The sequence below is a fragment of the Haemaphysalis longicornis genome, unplaced genomic scaffold (assembly GCF_048455015.1).
Source record: "Haemaphysalis longicornis isolate Haplotype H1 unplaced genomic scaffold, Haemaphysalis longicornis Haplotype H1 scaffold_13, whole genome shotgun sequence".
NCBI classification, from domain to species: Eukaryota; Metazoa; Arthropoda; class Arachnida; order Ixodida; family Ixodidae; genus Haemaphysalis; species Haemaphysalis longicornis.
In genome coordinates this window covers 73283647-73296091 of record NW_027526233.1, presented here as the reverse complement: position 1 = coordinate 73296091, position 12445 = coordinate 73283647, and positions in this window count along the sequence as shown.

The following is a 12445-nucleotide window of genomic DNA, read 5'->3' as shown; positions in this document are numbered from 1 at the left end:
TGGCATCACCGCTGTATCACTTGCGTATGAGCAGCCATCGTGCGACAAACCTATCGATTCTTCTACTCTCCAAATTTTCTTTACGCCTGGACCTGAACTAAACAATTTTGAGTTTGACGGAGTTCATTACGTGCAAGTCAGCAGAACGTCAATGCGAACTCGAATTGGTCCCAACTACGCCAATATCTTTATGGCTCACCTGGAATCAAGCTTTCTTGATACTAAAAACTTAAAACCACTGTACTATTAAAGGTATATTGACGACATATTCATGATCTGGCAGCACGGTGACGCGTAGCTTCTCACCTTCATTGCGGCAATTAACCTAGGTCATGTTACTATTTTGCTTGCTCATTCCTATTGGGAACACAGTGTAACTTTCTGCACGTCAACGTTGCTACTTCCCAAGGTTGACTTCAAACTAAACTATATAGAAAACCGACAAACACGCGCCAGTATTTGCACTTCCAAAGTAGCCATGTCAGACACTGCAAGACAGCAATACCGAACAGCCAAGCCCACCGTTTTAGGGGAATGTGCACAAACCGAGCCTACTTTGACTCAAACTGTCGAGAACTTAAGACCGCCCTCCTGAATAAAAAGTACCCGGCAAAAGTTATCGACTACGATATTGTGCGAGCCAATCAATTAGACCGTAAAGAAATCTGTAAGAAAAAAGTCCCGAACGTTAACCCGCAAACAAACTGTTTTAACCCACTCAGCCTCTGCTCCAAGAGTGTCAACCGTACGCAGAAAACATCACAAAATTCTAATTCAAATTGATCGCTTAAAAAGCATATTCGGTGAACCACCACGCGTTGTCTACCGGCGCAGTAAGAATTTAGGCGAATTTCTTACTAACTCTCGCATCAGCCGACCGAAAACGACTGTTTGCACGCCCTGTTCTAAACCTTGATGTAAAGTATGCCCACACAAGACCACCACACAGCGTGCCACCAGCACGGCTTCAGACTACTACGTAAATATAAAGGGTAACTTCAACTGTGACTCTGCTAATCTCGTATGCCTTCTAGACTGCACTGATTTTAGGCAGCAATATATCGGCCAAACTGAAACGCCCTTCCGAATACGAGTCAATAATCACCGCTCTCATGCAAAAAGTTGCCCTTATTTGAACCTGTCAGAGACATGTGAATGGTCCCGGTCATGCATTTGAACATCTTACAGCAACAATTTTAGAATCCGCTTTCAAAACCCACCACGACCACGAGGTTCGGGAATATTATCTCATTTGTAAGTTTGGGTCCACGACGCTTGGTATTAATGAAAGTTATGGAAAACTAACGTGCTTATCCCTCGATTAAAATTAGCGACTTCATAATTTTTATCACATTCTTCATTAACCCTATCCTTGAGTTTCCCAACAGAATTCGCATAAACTCCCGAAATACAGCAGCTTTATTAGCCTAATGCGACTTAATAATGCGATTTGTCCTTGGGAAGGGGGCCGCGTTCCCCCCACAACTTTGAAATGTTTAACCCTTTGTTCTCTATGGACCCTACCTATTTCCTCTTCACTTGCTAGCTCTTGTGCAATGTTCTTTTGTGTACGGCGTCTATTTTATACATCCACGGGGGCACACCCAAAGCACATTCCTCGTTCATGCCTGTATAGATCCCTGCGAACCAGTCTCCCCAACGACTGAATACCTAATTGTATACTTTTCATTTCCTTTTGAAACCGCGATTGTTTAGTCTTCCGCACTTGCAGCCCATGCCAGGTACGTTGCCTTATCCTGGAGCAACCTTGACCGCGGCCTTGTAAATACGACCCTTTCCTCTCTGTCTCCCTCTCTCCTTTCTCTCTTCTCTTGTGGTTATTGTAACACAGGCTTAGCCCGACTGCATGCGTCATCTCCGTTTTCGAAGCATCTTCCGATGCTTCTCAGTTTTCTGCAAATCTATATAATTAATGTATTCCAAATGTCTGTGACCGCAAAATCATGTAACTGTACTCGAATGAAGGCAAGTCCCGTTGCCGCAACGTAAGTAAATGTTCCTTGTTTTTGTTCTTGTTGTGTATCCGACTCCTTACTTCTTATACAGGGTGTCCCAGCTATCATGCACCAAGATTTAAAAAAAGAGAAATTGCGTAACTCGAAGAAAACCTAGTGCATAATGTTTACAGTACAGTGAAGAAGCGGAGAGTAATTTTTTCGTTAATGAGACTTAATCAATTATTTGTAATTAATTATCGAACTCGAGAAATACTGTCCTAATCACTAAAGTGTCAATGTGGGCAATTGTAGGTAACCACAAGGGGCATCTAACTGCGGCATTTTCAGCGATTAACTAATTGCGTACACATTTATTCTGACTGATAAAGGCAACCCGCGAAATATGAAAGATACCACGTGACGGCGCCTCCGCGCGCACCGTAAAGCAACGCCCTCAAACAGGCTGCCTCTGAGTTAGCCAGAATGAAATAGACAAAAGAAAGAAGAATTCGCTATCGAGTTTGTTCCTTATCTGCACACGCGTCCCGCGAATCTTGCTGCAGCTGCTCCGTCCATGCATGCTATTATCAAGGCGATGCGCTGTCTCTTCGGGCGGGTAACACACGAAGCAGTTGCTTTCAATCAGCTTTGTTTGGGGACGCTGCTTTACAATGCGCGCGTAAGCGTCGTCACGTGGTATTTTTCATATTTCGCGGGTTTTCTTTATCAGTCAGAATAAATGAGTACGCAATTAGTTCGTAGCTGAAAGTAGCGCAGTTAGATGCCCCTCGTGGTTACCTAGAAGTGCCTCATTGACACTTTAGTGATTAGGACAGTATTTCTCGAGTTATATAACTAATTACAAATAATTAATTAAGTCTCATTAACGAAAAAAATACTCTCCGCTTCTTCACAGTACTGCAAACTTTATGCACTAGGTTTTCTTCGAGTTACGCAAATTCTCTTTTATAAATCTTGGTGCATGATAGCTGGGACACCCTGTATATATATATATATATATATATATATATATATATATATATATATATATATATATATATATAGCAGAACAGAAAGATACGGGACCAGGGACTCGGTAAAAATACATATCAAGGTTGCAGTCGTCATTGCCAGTGCTATGCGGCTTTTTTCGAAATATTTAATAAAGCCGAATGACGTGTGCTTGTCACGTTTCTTTGATACATTGATAAATAAGCGAAAATATAGGTCGACAAAAAATCCGCCGTTTTTCCGGGAGCGGGACTCGAACCCACATCTCCGCATAACCGGTGCGGTGCGTTCGCCATTGCGCTATCCCGCAGCGGCTTCTCTCTCGACTTTAAAGCGGGGGTTTATATTTACAAGAGCTCTGAGGCCGGTCAACTAGCGCCGCCCCTCGACTACCGCGGGAGACGTAGAACGTCTTCTTTCCCAGCGGCCGCCACGTAGAACGTGGTCGGAGGTCGGGGTTAGCAATTGGCATATCCGAACTGCTGGAGCCAGTGCCTCGTAATGCATGTAGCAGAACAGAAAGATACGGGACGAGGGACTCGGTAAAGATACATATCAAGGTTGCAGTCGTCATTGCCAGTGCTATTCCGCTTTTTTCGAAATATTTAATAGGGCCGAACGACGTGTGCTTGTCACGTTTCTTTGATACATTGATAAATAAGCGAAAATATAAGTCGACAAAAAATCCGCCGTTTTTCCGGGAGCGGGACTCGAACTCACATCTCCGCATAACCGGTGCGGTGCGTTCGCCATTACGCTATCCCGCAGCGGCTTCTCTCTCGACTTTAAAGCGGGTCTCAAGACTTATTTATCAATGTATCAAAGAAACGTGACAAGCACACGTCATTCGGCCCTATTAAATATTTCGAAAAAAGCCGAATAGCACTGGCAATGACGACTGCAACCTTGATATATATATATATATATATATATATATATATATATATATATATATATATATAGAAAGCAATACCGTCAGTGAAGAACGCAAACGAGGACATAAGGCAATGGTTAGACTGTTTTCTCACCGTCACTGAAGTTACATTTTTTGTTAATTTACGTGAGAACGAAAGAAAGGAATAAAAACCCGCACCCAGAGGAGGACCGAACCCACGCCTTTCGATTTGACCTCGAATGTCTTACCAATTTGGCTATTTGGCTATCTCGATTACTGTGTACTCTTTCACTTTCTGGGGTATTTATTATAACTACAACTGTATCTGACGCTTGTGAGTGATAGTCGGCGCCTCTCACACTACACGAGGATAAGTGGACCTTCTTGCCCACTCCCGGGGCATGACTCGAACGTCTACAGCATGGCATGAGGGGTCAACTGGCGGAGAAGCGTCGTACGCTACCTTGTCGTGAAGGCTGCCAGAACCGATGCCCTCGCTTAGCTTTCCCAGAATAATATGGTTTGGCAATGAGGGTCTTTTTGAGGAAATACAGAAAGCAATGCCGGCAGCGTAGAACGGAAAAAGAGGCAAAGGGGAATGGTTAGACTATTTTCTCACTGTTAGCGAAGTTACATTTTTTCTTAGGTTCCGTGTGAAAGAAACAAAGAAAGGAAAACACGCGCCCAGAGTTGCGACCGAACCCACTCCTTTCGATTAGATCTCGAATGCCTTGCCAATTCGGCTATCTGGGCGACGGTGTGCTGCTTCACTTTCTGGGATACTTATAGTTAACCCAACTGTATCTGACTCTGGAGAGTGGTAGCCAGTGAAACTCAGACTACGCGGGGAGAAGGGGACATTCTTTGCAACCCCCGGGGCGTGACTCGGATGTCAGCAGCCTGTCATGAGCGGTCAACAGGCGGAAAAGCGTCTTATGCTACATTGGCATTAAGGCTGCCAGAGCCGATGCCCTCCCTAAGCTTTCGCAGAATAATATGGTTGTGAAACGAGGGGCTCCTTGAGGAAATACAGAAAGGAATGCCGGCAGCATAGAACGGCAAAGGAGGCATAGGGGAATGGTTAAACTACTTTCTTCCCCTTAAGTAAAGTTACATTTTTTAATTAGGTTACGTGTGAAGACAGACAGGACAGGAAGGAAAACACTCATCGAGGGTGGGGACCTTACCCACGCCTTTTTCTTTGATCTCCGATTCCTTACCAATTCGGCTATCCGTGGGACTGTGTGCTGGTTCAGTTTTTGGGGTATTTATATTTACTACAACTGTATCTGACTCTTGAGAGTGGTAGCCAGCGCCACTCAAACTACGCGTAGAAAAGGGGACATTCTTTTGAAGCCCCGGGGCGTAACTTAAACGTATACAGCCTTTCATGAGCGGTAACTGGCGGGAAGATGGCGGGAAAAATATATATAGATACATATATAAATTGTCTTCAATTAATATTGTTTCATTGTTTTCTACTTTATTTGTCAATTTGTTTTACTTCAGCTAGTATGTATTTCCTACCCACCGGGCTGGCGCAATAGATAAGGCTGTGTGCGTTCGTACCCAAAGACGCGGGTTTGACCCAACCGGAGTTGCGGCTTTTTGAGTTGATGGCGGAACTCAAAAATGCCTCTGCGTAGCGATGTGAGAGCATGTAAAAATTCCCAACTGGTAGAAATGCATCGGGAACCCTCCACTATTGCGCACCTCATAGTCCGGATGTTGCTGCGCTACGTTTACTCTTCCCTGTCCCCGCTAAAAAAAAAGTATATGTTACTCAGTCGTTCTCCACAACCTTGGTTATTCATTCTTTATTTGAGTTTGCTTGCGTATGCTGTACACCGACCAAATAAACAACTGCGAAATGTGACAAAAAATTCTCGGAGGACACCTTTTCCTACCTACGAGATTGCATGTTCTCTCATGTGATAGGTTTTCCTGACACATTTATGTTATATGTTACGCTTGAAACATTTCCCAGCTATTAGCGGAAGGCTTAAGTGACTCCTTTGTTGTTTGTAACTTCCTCTGTAGTTTTCCTCCACCGGGGAATCATGATGTACGCTAAGTCTTCTACACGGATTTCCGTCAGTGATAAACCATGGGGCATTTCCTTGGTATTGATCAAGACGGATTTGTAATTGCATATTGTAACATAACAAGTATAATCATGGCCCTTCTGCATAGCCCATTGGCTTTTTATTGTCGCTCGACTCTTAGTAATCTTTTTGTTTCATTTCAGTGCGGAAGCGCTAGGTGGATCGAATGCATGAAACTTGCGCGTATTCTGAAACCTACCCGAGTGTTACATACGCACGGTGTACCAAATACCCGCTTTTTTGTATGGGGTACAGCATTTTATGAAGAATCTAATCATTTAAATTCTTTTTCACCTCTTTCGGCATGATATAGTGAAATGAGCTTGGGGTCTTTTAGCACGGCTGCAGCTTCCCTCATCAACAGCATGCTATCGAACAATACGTCTACGATGAGGCCGCTGCTCTCGCTTTCGTGAACGACGGGGGGTTGGGAATGCCTTAATATCACAAGCGTAACAAAAAAGCGAGGTCATCCGACAATAGGACTAGACGAGCTATGTTCTTCATCAGCTCGAGAAGTAAAGTCACCGCCCCTATATTTCCAGCGATGGCACCCTATTTTATTTATTTATTTACCGATACTCTAGGTGAAGACTTTGACCCAAGCAGGAGTGGCTATACACAACATAGGAATGAAACGAGTGCGAAAGAAAACATAGGCAATAAATATATCAGAAACAATTTCTGCTACCCTGCATTTTTTACACATGTATTACAAGAGCAACACGACAGAACACATTAATTTGAAAAAAGGTGACGCTGCAACGCTTGTGCAAAATCTTTTGCTTTTGAACATCAAGAGGTAAAGAATTCCAGTCTGCAACAGCCCTGGGGAAAAAACTATTTTTGAAGGCATCTGTTCGGCATGGTTCTGTCGGCTCTGTTTCTATACCACAAGTGTCGATGTCCACAGGATTAAATATATCCTGTGTACAATATAACAGCTACACACCTTACTGCAATTAGTATAGCAATTTGACTAGTTACCAAACCTCGTGAGGGATGCGGGAGATCTTCTGCGACTCAGAGCCTGAGCTTGAGTTGCTGCCGTCAGCCCTGTCCGGAGCACCTCACGAGGGTCTCAAGAATGTTATGAGTACATTATAAATCCGCGCTATATAAGCACATCATGACGTTGCGTAACAGGTGCTTCATGGTGAATGTGACCTTTCCGTCCGGCAACGAAAGTGCGGACGCTGCTGGCAGTATGACACCCCATAAAACGGAAGAATAATGTTGTCCAGAATGGACGAATGTAGGACTCTCCGAAAACTTCCCCAGGAGACCACGTTGTCCAAATTGACTGCAAAGTAATTCACTAGTCCACTTCATATTGCTCTTGATCCCTTTCTTTAGCGTCCTCTCCCGTTAGGTTTAACGCGGTCTCACGAAATAGTGCTGTGTCGTCTATGAATGGGAATCGCATCCACGCATGCTTAAACTTACTTGAATGAAATTGGAGCCTGGAGACGTGAGAAGTCAGTAACATACCGGAGACCATACGGCATTTGCCATGCGTGTGCCCACGTTTTTGATCGGAAAGAAAGCACCTGCCCGGCATTATGGAACCTGGAAAGTCGGCCGCCGTTGCCTGAAAAGACAATCCTGGATAGCTGGCTGTCGAAATCATTACCGTAGAGGCGAGGAGAGCGCTTATGTCAATTTTTTACAACAAATTGACAGACTTGTACAAAGGACTATAGCCCAAAAGATAGCAGACACTAGGGACACTCCCAAAATTCTAGCGTCTATAGTGTCCTAATGCTGAAACAAAAAAACGATCCACACTGTGCCCTTAGCTTTCCTTTTAACGCAAAACGTTATAGCTCTCCCAGCCGCGGGTTTCGTCGCGATGTGCGGCAAAAAAATTTCCAAATCGTCTGGGGAAGCGGAGGGCGGATGTACTCACGGAGCACGGTGTAGATTGCGCAGAGAATGGCGCTATTACCGAGCGTTCCTCAAGCGCCGGAGCCTGCTCATCCCGGAGGGCGAGTCAGCGGTACCCATTCGGTCGACTTGGTCGTCTGGTTTACCGACAATTGTTTTCGCCTTGTTTTGAGGCAGCTTAGCGTTTATTGCGCGCATTGTTCGCACGGCTTGATTACCCTATTCGACAGCACCTCCTGGATACCCCGTACTGGAAGAAATGAAATGAGCGTACAGCACCGATACCTCAAGGATTCATTTGCAAGGCGCAAAACAAAATGTAGAGACCGCATACAGACATACGCTAGAGAAAGGCTACACTTTGCGTACTGCTTGCCCCGAATGGGGCTCCGTTTCCTAAATTGGTGAATAACAATTCCATTCTGTTTTAACAGATATTACAAAAAAAGCGAAATGAGAAACTAGTTCTGATAAATATCGTTTATAAAAGTTCCCTCAGCTTTCTCACAATTATAAAAGTTACTAAAATAACTAGTTTAAATCGGTATAAAGGGAATCAGTAAGCTCACATGCCGAATTCTTACGGTGTCCGCGCTTGTTTCGCGCGATCGTGCAGCCGCGAGCTACCACGTCAGAAGGGCGAGGAACTACTCTCCCACCCTTCGAAAGCCGCTCTCACCTGTTTTTTTTTTTCTGCCAAAGCACGGCCGGGCTACAGCGGCGGCGACAGCCGCTTTATTTTGCCGTGGCCGACGGTGCTGCGCCCGAGGCACCGCCGCTGGGAATTTCAGGTAACGCTTGAGAGAATCTCTGGTTGGCCTCTTCGTCGAGCTACGTGTGTGAGATCGCATGGGCAATTGCTGGTGGGGGTCATTTCCAGCTTTGCTTTTTAACCCCCTTCAAAGGATAGACTGGAGCCAATTTGTTATTTTATTCTTTCTTCCTATTTCCCCTTTCCCACGAGCCGTGCAGCGAAGGGCAACGGTGCAATTAGTGCCACATCATGGTGGAGATGGGAGCAGTCACAGTTGATTTCACCCGGCCGAAACAATCGCTCCCGCTCACTGACTAGCCAGAGTCACTGCTAATTGTTGATAGCGACTCATGCTAGTCAGTTAGCGAAAACGGCTTCTCCTGTTGGGTGAAATTAAGACACTTGATTTTACCCAGAGGGCAAGGGGGCATTCTTCGAGCGAGATGCATACGTCCAGCAGACATACCTGAGCCGTAGATCAAGGAATCGAAGAGCACCGTTTGCGGCCCTATTTTGGGCACGTGGTTATGTCAGAACAAGTGACTAATAACTCCAAAAAGGCCCTGCACTTTCTGGGCACTGCTTCTTTCTGATTCTCGGAACATAAGTGAAAAATCATGCACAAAATGGAACGCCTTTTTAACAGAGGACAGCCTCGTTCTTCATGCAGCTTTAATTCGAAGTTTGCAAACAGCAAGTCGTCGAGGGTAGGGTAATACACGATCCCATAGAAACTGCCTTCTTCTGTACGTATAGGCCGTCTGTAGAGCACAAAGGTGTACCACAGGTCGAACTCAAACATTTAAAAAAGGCGCCTGATGTCGCGCCGTACGAATCAATGCCGTGCCAAACTGCTTCAAAAATAGCGTCGTGAGGAAAGGACTAGTGCAGGTATCGAATAATAATGGAGAAGACGTGTGCGTAACTGGGGCTGTCTTTCCTCAGAAAGTCTGATACGTCTGGTCGTGGTACGAGAAATAGATCATCTACTGCTAGCACGGCGAGAGAGGTTTCAAGAAAAGCGCGCCGGCATCGCTGCAATGTCGCCATTTTGACAATATCGCCCTGACAGGTCACACGGCTTTGTGGGTTTTGTCACTAAAAGAAACACTCAGGTTCGAGGTCGTCGTGATTTTGACCGAGATAGCCAGCGTCTCAAGACGCAGGTTCTCACAAAGGATTCAGGGCCTGCTTCTTCACTTTAGAATCCCTAACGTTAATATGCACCCTATCATAACACTGAATGGAAACATCTGCATTCTTCTAAAAGGCGCCCTGCGACGCTATTATTGAGGTAGTTTGAGACGGTACTGAATCGTACGCTGAGACAAAGTTCCAGACTTATTCTGGCGTAAACAAAAGGGGCTTTTTGGAAATGCTATATTTCTACCCGCCGTCCACCTTCGTAGGCTTCAAAGATGAACAATACGTAGAGAAGAAAGGAATTCGTATAGTTCTGTGCCTTGCCCATCCTCAGCAAATGGGTGTTTGATCCCCCCGTTAGGAAACTGCATGAAGAACTCAGGCAGCACGCTGTTGTAAAGTTGTTTCGTGTTGTGGACGATTTTTTACTTATATTGTGGGCAGCTGACGGGAGCAGTAAGCAGCATGTGCGGGAGCTATTTGGAGTTATTGGGATGTGTTCAGTTATTACGAGAACCGCAGAATGGTGAGCTTGAATTCCTGGATCGACCTCTGTACCTACACCGTAGACATGTCTGCTGGACGTGTGCACCTCGCTCTCGTCAGCCCACTCCAACATTGTGAAGGGAGCAGTAGCCACCTCTTGTCTAAAGAATTCCCTCTTCCGGTCCGCCGAGCACACACAGCCACCAAGTCTTGGGACTCAAATACAGCGCCTCCACTCCGCTGGATATCCGGATCAGCTTATGCAAAGCAAAACGAACAAGTTCCTGGGAGACATGCATGATATGGTTCCGAAGAAGATCCTGCAGCACAGACATAAATAGAAAGCAGTCATCGCCTACATACACGGTATAAGCCACCACCAGAAAAAGATTGTTGTCCGCGCAGGTGTGGCTTTCCTTTTCTCAGCCCTCAACATGCTGAATGGAAGGTGCAGAAGAGTCAACCAAGAAATAGTAAGCAAGCGCCGTACTAGAAGTCGCACAACACCCTCGGTTAAGTTCGATGAGGCAATCGTCTACGAAATTCCATTGTTGTCTAAAAATCGTGCATTTGCTAGACGGGACGATGCATTAGCGGAGCCATTAAGACAAAATACAGGTTTGTTTTATTCTAAATATTTTGTGTTTTATAGTGTCCCCAGCGCTTGCGCGGAGGCAAATGATGCCGTATTCACTGAGAAATTAATCAATTTAGGATAAAATGGTGCGTGTTGGTGTGTTTTGGTGACGTCTATTTTGAAGTCACAACGGCGCGTATTCTAACTTACTTCCACTGCGTCATTCGGCTTGCAGCCTTGCTTGCCATCAAACCTCCCAGATGGCGCTAGTATACTCAGCACTCCGCAGTTGCTTTGTTTTTTACCGTACTTACACCTGGATCGTTTTTGTTACGGTAGAAAGTAATCGCTTCGTGAAACATGGGGAATGCTTGACAAACAGGGTCACGTAAGGCAACGTCGGTTTCGCCAATCGGCCAGCGTCGTACAACTCGTAAGCGTCGGACGGCTGTACAGCTAGAACAAGCATAGTGCGCCCAGTACCAACAGCAGTGCGCATTGGTACTTCTGTGTTTACGTGTATTTTCGTAGCTTTTGTTATTCACCGCGCCATCCTCCCTGCTGTACAATGAATATGCGTCACATATAAGCGCATATAGCTCGTTCCCCAATCTTATAATTTCTGCCAAATTTGCTTTTGTTTTTGCCGGCCTCCTCCAATCATAGCGCAGGCTGGTATGACATCATATGTTCTGTTGCGGGAAATTATCTAGTGGGTCACATGTCCGTTACATTTTTTTCCGAATTATATAGGTTATTTGAGTTATAGTTACGTTAAAAGTGCTGTCAGAATGATTCTAACGAGGCAATCTTTTGAATGAACCGAAATTGTGATTTTTCTTAATGGCTCCTTTAAGGACAGGCTCCACGGACCGGAACCAACAGTAGGCTTGCCCAGCATGTGAAAAGTTGCATCTTTTGTGAGCCTAATTTTGAGGCCTTCCACAAAGGTACAGAAGCCAGCGCACACTCTAGATATGCGAAGCATTTCTCAGTCACAGCAGAAGGTCATCATGCATTGGCACACTATCAATGGCCTTGCTGGATAAAGAAAGCGCATATTAAGCGGGATAGGAGAGTTTACGTTCCACCTAAAGACCACGTCCATTTTACAAGACCACCCACAACTTTCGACTACCCGTTTGTACTGTTCCCTTCGTGCCGCCATGTGCACACAGATAACCATGTTCGTTTTGTTCCCTATTATTATTCTTTGCTTCCAAAAGCAACCCTTGGTGGTCAGCGCCCATGTTTGCTACTTGTGATTTTGTCCCGTCTTAACCTCGTTACAGCCATTCAACGAACCAGTTAACGCAACTACAAACCATCGTGCGACAAGTAAAATTGCAAGCGGTTATCCCCGGACGTTTGCACATTCACTTAGGATCCTGGGCATGCTTCCTTATTATTGCCTACCGCATCTTAAATCTTGTAACTGTGGCTTATGGTACTTTGGGTACAGTGCTGATGATCTAGCTCACCGGATTCGCAGAACGCATACTGCGGTAAGAGCGTTACCTCGCACTCGACGCCCGAAAAAGGACGCACTATGATATGTAAGCTGGTGGGTTGTCTCAATGGCGATATACCAGCGTAGGAGTGGCCTGGTAACATTTTTGATGAATTTAT